The 7,500-nt window shown below is 57.6% G+C and overlaps 1 pseudogene; it reads right to left on the reverse strand.

The window, feature by feature from the left end:
• Positions 1-3,253: 3,253 nt before the first annotated feature.
• On the reverse strand, positions 3,254-3,345 carry LOC123629124 (annotated as a pseudogene).
• Positions 3,346-7,500: the final 4,155 nt, after the last annotated feature.

The following is a 7,500-nucleotide window of genomic DNA, read 5'->3' on the forward strand; positions in this document are numbered from 1 at the left end:
CCGGTCCCACTCCCTTCTTCCTGGGCCCGCAGCTCTGGGCCCCGCCCGAGGCAGCCCTCGCCTCTGGCGGCTCTCCGCCCACCCGCCCTGTTGTCTGCGGGAGGCGCCCCTCCTCCCGCTCCCTGCCTCCTCCCGGGACCATAGGCCTGTGCCCCTAGGTTTTTTTCTTTTTTTTTCACCCTTGTGTTCGTCTCTCTTTTATCTTGTTTTGTAGGCTTACTGAATATCATCTCGGATAAAAATTTAAATCACAGAATGCCTCATATTATATAACAAGACGTAGCGTTTTATCCTACGCCGAGAACGATGCGTTTTTCTCTTCGGGTCCATTTTCCTGTCCTGGAAGAAATACGAAGTTGCCCGTGATCCTTCCCCCATCATCTTCCAGTTTCCTCGACTCGGAAACACTGTGAACACGACGTATTCGATCGTATATCTCTGCGTGTGCACGTGGGCGCCCATACCTATTTCTTTTCGGCACCGGGCTCATATCTTTTGGCACCTAGGGGGGAAAAAAGAAGAAACCAAAAAGGGACAGAAAGATGTTCTGTCCTTTTACGCTCTCCTCCCCCAACCCCCCCAACTTTTGGGAACTCGTAGTCTGGCCTATGTCCCCACGGCAGGTTAAATCTTTTCTTAAAACTCCCAAGTGGTCCCCTGCCCCCCAGGTGGGTGGCCGGCAGAGTTCACAGGCTTTGCTTTTGGCAGAGCCTGGACCATTGAAATCATTAACCTCAATCATTGCTAAAGCTGAGAACCACACGCTCCCCCCACCCATCCCTACCCACCCCCATCCCCCGCCTCCCGCGCCCTTTAAAAGCTCTCTATTTCTGCCTAGCCCTCTGTTCGGGAAGTTTGGGGGTTTGAGATGGGAAGGTCTACCTGATTTCCTCCTTTACCGGCCAAATAGACTCCCTCTTTCCTTCCTCCTCACACAGCTTGTCCTCGCTATTTGCCTCGTGGGCAAGCGGCCGAGTTTTCGGTAACACCGAGACTTCTAAGCTGTGTCGTCGGTCTTCTTTTCTTTTTACTTTCTTTCCTCTTTTCTTTTTCTGTCTTTTTTTTTTTTTTTTTTTTTTTTTTTTGAGACAGGATTCCTTTCACTCTGTCCTCTCCCAGCCAGGCCGCCTTGGCCTGATTGTAGCTCACGGCAAGCTCCAAATCCAGGGCTTAAGTGATCCTCTCTGCCTCAGCCTTGTGAGCAGTTGGGACTATAGGCAGATGCTGCCACACCAGGCAAAATTTTTCTTTTTTTATATTTTGTTGGTAGAGACGAGGTCTCATCGTGTTACCCAGGCTGGTCTCCGGCTGCTGGGCTCAAGTCATGCTCCCGTCTCTGCCTCCCAAGTTGCTGGGGTCACAGGCATGAGCCACCGTGGCCAGCCAGGTTATTGAAAGGCGATCACTTTGCTATCCTGATACGAAACCCCAAATGTGCGAGTGTAAGGCACCAGACGGAGGGAGTCCCCGCACCACATTGTCACGGCCGTTGAGGGTGGCTCACGAAAAAGCTGGGATGGGGGTACACGGGAGTGATCAAGGGGATATATTCTAGTGGGATAGCGGAAATATAGAATGTCCTGAAAAACACCAAGTGTCAGAATGCCACAGCAGTCAGTGGCTCACAAGCTTCCGTTCCATTGTGTCATGGTAGGCGGCTTACTTTTCTCCTCCTCCCTCGGGATGAGTAAAGCCTGACATAGAAAATGTCTACGTCTCATCCAAATCCGTCAAGACGATGGAAGGGGGAACTGGGAGAGGAATAAAGAAAAAACCAGGAAGAAGCAAATCCAGGGAGAAGGGGGACGAGGAGGAGCAGGAGGAAACTGCCTCCCCTGCCCCGGTGCTACCCAACGATACGTGAAGAATGGCCTCTTCCCTCCTCTCCCCCCCCCCCCCCCGCAACTGTGCCTGGAGGTGTACCCTACGGCTACGGTCCTAAAAGAATGTATGGCTACTTATAATAATGGAAGAAATGCGGTCTGATAGGTCTTTGTGCAGTGGGACACCTACCCGGCCAGGGCACTCACGGTGAATGGAGCTTGCAGGGCGGGCGGGAGGTTGCTCTGGGTGAGTCTGTGAGTTAGAGCGCCCCTCGTCCTGGGAAACGGGGTGCGGCCGGAAGGGCGGCCGCCCCCTCGCCCGTCACGCAACGCACGTTCGTGGGGAACCTGGTGCTAAACCATTCGTAGACGACCTGCTTCTGGGTCGGGGTTTCGTACGCAGCAGAGCAGCTCCCTGGCTGCGATCTACTGAAAGTCAGCCCTCGACACAAGGGTTTGTCCCGGCGGGCGGGTGCGCGCGCGCGCGCGTCCGGCCGGCCGGCGGCGGCCCCTCGGGGCGCGGGTCTCCCCGGGTCCGTCGGTCACCGCCTCCTCGGCCCCTCCCGTCGCTCCGGCCCTCCGCGCTGCCTCGGCCCCTCCCGCGCCAGGGCTAAGGCGGGGCGGGGGGGGGGTGCGCGCGCGGGCACGCGGTGTGTCGGTCGGGGGCGCCGGGGAAGGTGGAGGGGGCGGCCCTCCCCTCCCCTCCCCTCCAGGCCGCGCCCGGAGTCACGCCTCGGGGTGGACCCCGACCCCCACCACGCGGCCTCCTCCCCGCGCGACCCGCCGGGGCTCGTCCTCCGGGCTGGGACCGGGGTTCCCGGGAGGAGCGCGATGGTCGGTGGGTGGGGGAGACGGGGCGACCGAGGCGCCGGCGGGGGAGGGGCCGCGCCGGTCTGGCCGCCGCGGCCCTCTCCGTCGCCGCGGGGGCGGAAGGGGTGGCCCTCCGGTCGGGGGACCGGCCGGTCCCCCCCGCCCTTCTTTCCCCCGAGAGTCGGGGTCGACCAGGAGGCCGGCGGGCCCCCGTGAGGGTAGGACGGCGGGGACCCGCTGTCTCCGCGCTCGCGCCCCCCGCCGGCGCCGCGCGCGGACGCCGCGGTACGCGGGGTCGACCAGATGTCCCCGTCACACTCAGTCTCGGCGGGACCGCGGCCGGGGCCGGGCTCCTCGACGCTATGCCAGCGGTCACCGCCAGAGGGCTCCGTCCTCGCGGACTTCTCCACTCTTTTCTTTTCGTCTCCCTCCTCCCGCCCCGTCCCCGCCCCCCCCCCCCAGCTAGCTCGCTCGCTCGCTCCTTCTTCCTTGCTTCGCTTCCAACCCCCCCCCCCCGCCCCCTGTTTTCCTCCGCACGCGCGCAGTTATCAGGCTCACGAACTCTCCCGGGGACCTGGCGTGACTTTCATCGCAAACCACCCCCCCCAATCATGGTTTCACGTCACGCGGGGGATGTGCCGACACAGCAGGAGGCACACCTCACACGTGCGTGTGAACACGCAATCACCACGTTTATGAACTGGAAAGGGATCTGTCGGGTGTGACTTTGCGATCACTTCCCCTCCCCCCACCCCCCGCTGAGAATGAGTTTCCCCGGCCTCCTGTGGCCGCCTGGTAATCGCCTGCAGACGCCGTGGCCCGGGTCCGCCACAGGTTGCCCTCGGCTTCCCTTCGCGCAGTGCCCTGGGGTCCACCAGATGTCTCTGGCCAATTGGGGCCGTAGTGTGCCCTTGACGGTGTGGTCACTAGGTGTCGCTCCGCGCTCAGTATTCTTCCTTCTCGCTGTGACTTTGGTCTCTTTTGTTCAAAACTTCTTTCTTCCTTCCTCTTTTTCCCTGTTTCCATTCTCCCTTTTTCATCTCTTTCTCTCTTTTTGTTGCTTTTTTCGCGGCACATGGGTGATGTGTGTGTGTGTGGGTGGGTGTGTGTGTGTGAGAAACGCGGCGTGAGGGAGAAGACACATCTCACACGTGCACGGGAACACCCGATCGTCACGCTTCAGAGTACCGACCGATGGATCTGGTACCGAATTTTTAATAGTTTTCTTCTCTCTCTCTCTCTCTCTCTCTCCCTCCCTCTCTCTGTCTCTCTCTCTCCCCCCCCCCCTCCCTCCCTCTCTCTCCCTCTCTCTCTCCCCCGTGTCTCTCTCCCCCCCCTCCCCCTCGCCCTCTTCTTCTCCCTCTCCCTCTCCCTCTCTCTCCCCCTCTCCCTCTCCTCCTCCTTCTCTTCCCTCCCTCCCTCCCTCTCTCTCTCTCTCCCCCCCTCTCCCTCTCCTCCTCCTACTCTTCCCTCCCTCCCTTTCTGTCTCTGTCACTCTCGCCCTGTCTCCTTCTCTCCCTCTGTCTCTCTCTCTCTCTTTCTTTTCTTTCTCTTTCTTCTTTTCTTTCTCACAGGGTCTCGTTCTGTTGCCCTCGCTAGAGTGGCGTGGCGTCAGTCTAGCTCACGGCAACCTCAAACTCCTCGACTTAAGCGATCCTTCTGCCTCAGCCTCCCGAATACCTGGGAATACCGGCACGTGCCACCGTGCTCGGCTAAGGTTGTTTATATCTATTTTTAATTTTCCAGATAATTTATTTCTCTCTCTTTGTAGGGACGGGGAGGGGCGGGGCGGGGCGGCGGCGGTGTCTCGCTCTTGCTGAGGCTGGTCTCCAACTCCTGACCTTGAGCGATCCTGCCGCCACGGCCTCCCAGAGTGCTAGGATTACAGGCGGGAGCCACTGCGCCCGGCCGTTTTTTTCTATTTTCTATTTTTTTTTTTTTTAATTAGTTAAGACTGACGGTGAGCACTGCTTGCCTGTGTTACTCCCTAGAGCTGACGGGTGAAGTCCCCAGCCTGTATCCCGGGGGGCCGTATGTCTCTTTATTACAAAAACATCGCTTTGACTTTACCCCCTGCGACGCCCCCGCCCCCACCCCCACCCCCACCCCCGACCCACAACCAGGGACAACGGTGTGTACGTCCTCATCGACACATTATTTATGGCATTGGGGAGGGGGCAGCAAAGGAAATACTGGTCCTGTAGAAGAAACATTCCCTCGCTCCACCGGTGGCTCCAGTATGAACTTTATGTCCCAGAACTTGATTCTGCTCTCCCTTTTAGTAGTAGGACGGTGACCACTGCACCGGCACCGGCACCCCCCACACCAGCAGCCCCCCCGCCCCCCTACCCCCACACCGCCACCACCACGACCACCACCATAATTTTTCTATACCTTGTTCGATTGGGGGATTTCTTTTTTGTTGTTGTTGAGGCAGAGTCTCCCTCTGTTGCCCGGGCTAGACTGAGTGCCGTGGTGGCAGCCTAGCTCACCGCAACCTCAAACTCCTGGGCTTCAGCGATCCTACTGCCTCAGTCTCCCGAGTATCTGGGACTACAGGCATGCGCCAGCATGCCCGACTAATTTTATGTGTGTGTGTGTTTGTGTGTGTGTGTGTGTGTGTGTGTGTGTGTGTGTGTGTGCGTGCGTCTGTGTGTGTGTCGGTGTACATGCATATACCGGAACGTGGCCCGACTGCAGTGACACCAGCTATGTTAAGTCGTTCTCTGGGTAGGGAAAGAACTTAACCGGATAGGCCCCATCGATCGCTTGTCTGTTCTGATAGTTTCGTGGCAGCCGTTTCTTGCCCCTTTCTTTTCTCTCTCTGTCTCTCTCCCCCGCCCCCACCCCCACCCCCCAATTCTTTCTAAGAAGACATTTAGGATGTCAGATTCTGGCCACGTGTCCCCCTGGGCACAGGGGGCCAGCAAAGACAAAGGTCTTTGGTGCCAAGTGTTCATTCCACGGTGACAGATATTGCCACGCTTCTACTGTCCGGGCCTTGAGATCGTCAGTGGGTCAACTGTGAAACTCCCTGTACTCGACTTCCCTCTCGGGTAGGTCCCCGTCCCAACCCGCCGGCTCCTAGCACACACCCAGTGTCACTCTCTCCTCTCGGGATAAAGTTCCAGATGATCCGATCCGCTCCAAGGAGGAAGGGGAGCTGACCGGGCCGCCCACTGTGCGCCCCACCCCCACCCCTCCCCACCCCCGTCATAGGGTCCCTTCTTTTCAGGCTGACACTGGCACCGGTTGTCGGGTGTCACCTAGCGGCCACTCTGATCAGCCATCGTGATCGCGGAAAGCCAGGTGACGTTGGGAGTTTAAGAGCTGACTCCCCGGGGCGGGGTGGGGGCTGGAGGGCGGGGCGTGGTTCGGATCAGCGGCGGGGAGTAGAGCACGACCGGTCCCACTCCCTTCTTCCTGGGCCCGCAGCTCTGGGCCCCGCCCGAGGCAGCCCTCGCCTCTGGCGGCTCTCCGCCCACCCGCCCTGTTGTCTGCGGGAGGCGCCCCTCCTCCCGCTCCCTGCCTCCTCCCGGGACCATAGGCCTGTGCCCCTAGGTTTTTTTCTTTTTTTTTCACCCTTGTGTTCGTCTCTCTTTTATCTTGTTTTGTAGGCTTACTGAATATCATCTCGGATAAAAATTTAAATCACAGAATGCCTCATATTATATAACAAGACGTAGCGTTTTATCCTACGCCGAGAACGATGCGTTTTTCTCTTCGGGTCCATTTTCCTGTCCTGGAAGAAATACGAAGTTGCCCGTGATCCTTCCCCCATCATCTTCCAGTTTCCTCGACTCGGAAACACTGTGAACACGACGTATTCGATCGTATATCTCTGCGTGTGCACGTGGGCGCCCATACCTATTTCTTTTCGGCACCGGGCTCATATCTTTTGGCACCTAGGGGGGAAAAAAGAAGAAACCAAAAAGGGACAGAAAGATGTTCTGTCCTTTTACGCTCTCCTCCCCCAACCCCCCCAACTTTTGGGAACTCGTAGTCTGGCCTATGTCCCCACGGCAGGTTAAATCTTTTCTTAAACTCCCAAGTGGTCCCCTGCCCCCCAGGTGGGTGGCCGGCAGAGTTCACAGGCTTTGCTTTTGGCAGAGCCTGGACCATTGAAATCATTAACCTCAATCATTGCTAAAGCTGAGAACCACACGCTCCCCCCACCCATCCCTACCCACCCCCATCCCCCGCCTCCCGCGCCCTTTAAAAGCTCTCTATTTCTGCCTAGCCCTCTGTTCGGGAAGTTTGGGGGTTTGAGATGGGAAGGTCTACCTGATTTCCTCCTTTACCGGCCAAATAGACTCCCTCTTTCCTTCCTCCTCACACAGCTTGTCCTCGCTATTTGCCTCGTGGGCAAGCGGCCGAGTTTTCGGTAACACCGAGACTTCTAAGCTGTGTCGTCGGTCTTCTTTTCTTTTTACTTTCTTTCCTCTTTTCTTTTTCTGTCTTTTTTTTTTTTTTTTTTTTTTTTTGAGACAGGATTCCTTTCACTCTGTCCTCTCCCAGCCAGGCCGCCTTGGCCTGATTGTAGCTCACGGCAAGCTCCAAATCCAGGGCTTAAGTGATCCTCTCTGCCTCAGCCTTGTGAGCAGTTGGGACTATAGGCAGATGCTGCCACACCAGGCAAAATTTTTCTTTTTTTATATTTTGTTGGTAGAGACGAGGTCTCATCGTGTTACCCAGGCTGGTCTCCGGCTGCTGGGCTCAAGTCATGCTCCCGTCTCTGCCTCCCAAGTTGCTGGGGTCACAGGCATGAGCCACCGTGGCCAGCCAGGTTATTGAAAGGCGATCACTTTGCTATCCTGATACGAAACCCCAAATGTGCGAGTGTAAGGCACCAGACGGAGGGAGTCCC

This window comes from Lemur catta, chromosome Y (assembly GCF_020740605.2).
Source record: "Lemur catta isolate mLemCat1 chromosome Y, mLemCat1.pri, whole genome shotgun sequence".
In the NCBI taxonomy this organism is placed as follows: domain Eukaryota; kingdom Metazoa; phylum Chordata; class Mammalia; order Primates; family Lemuridae; genus Lemur; species Lemur catta.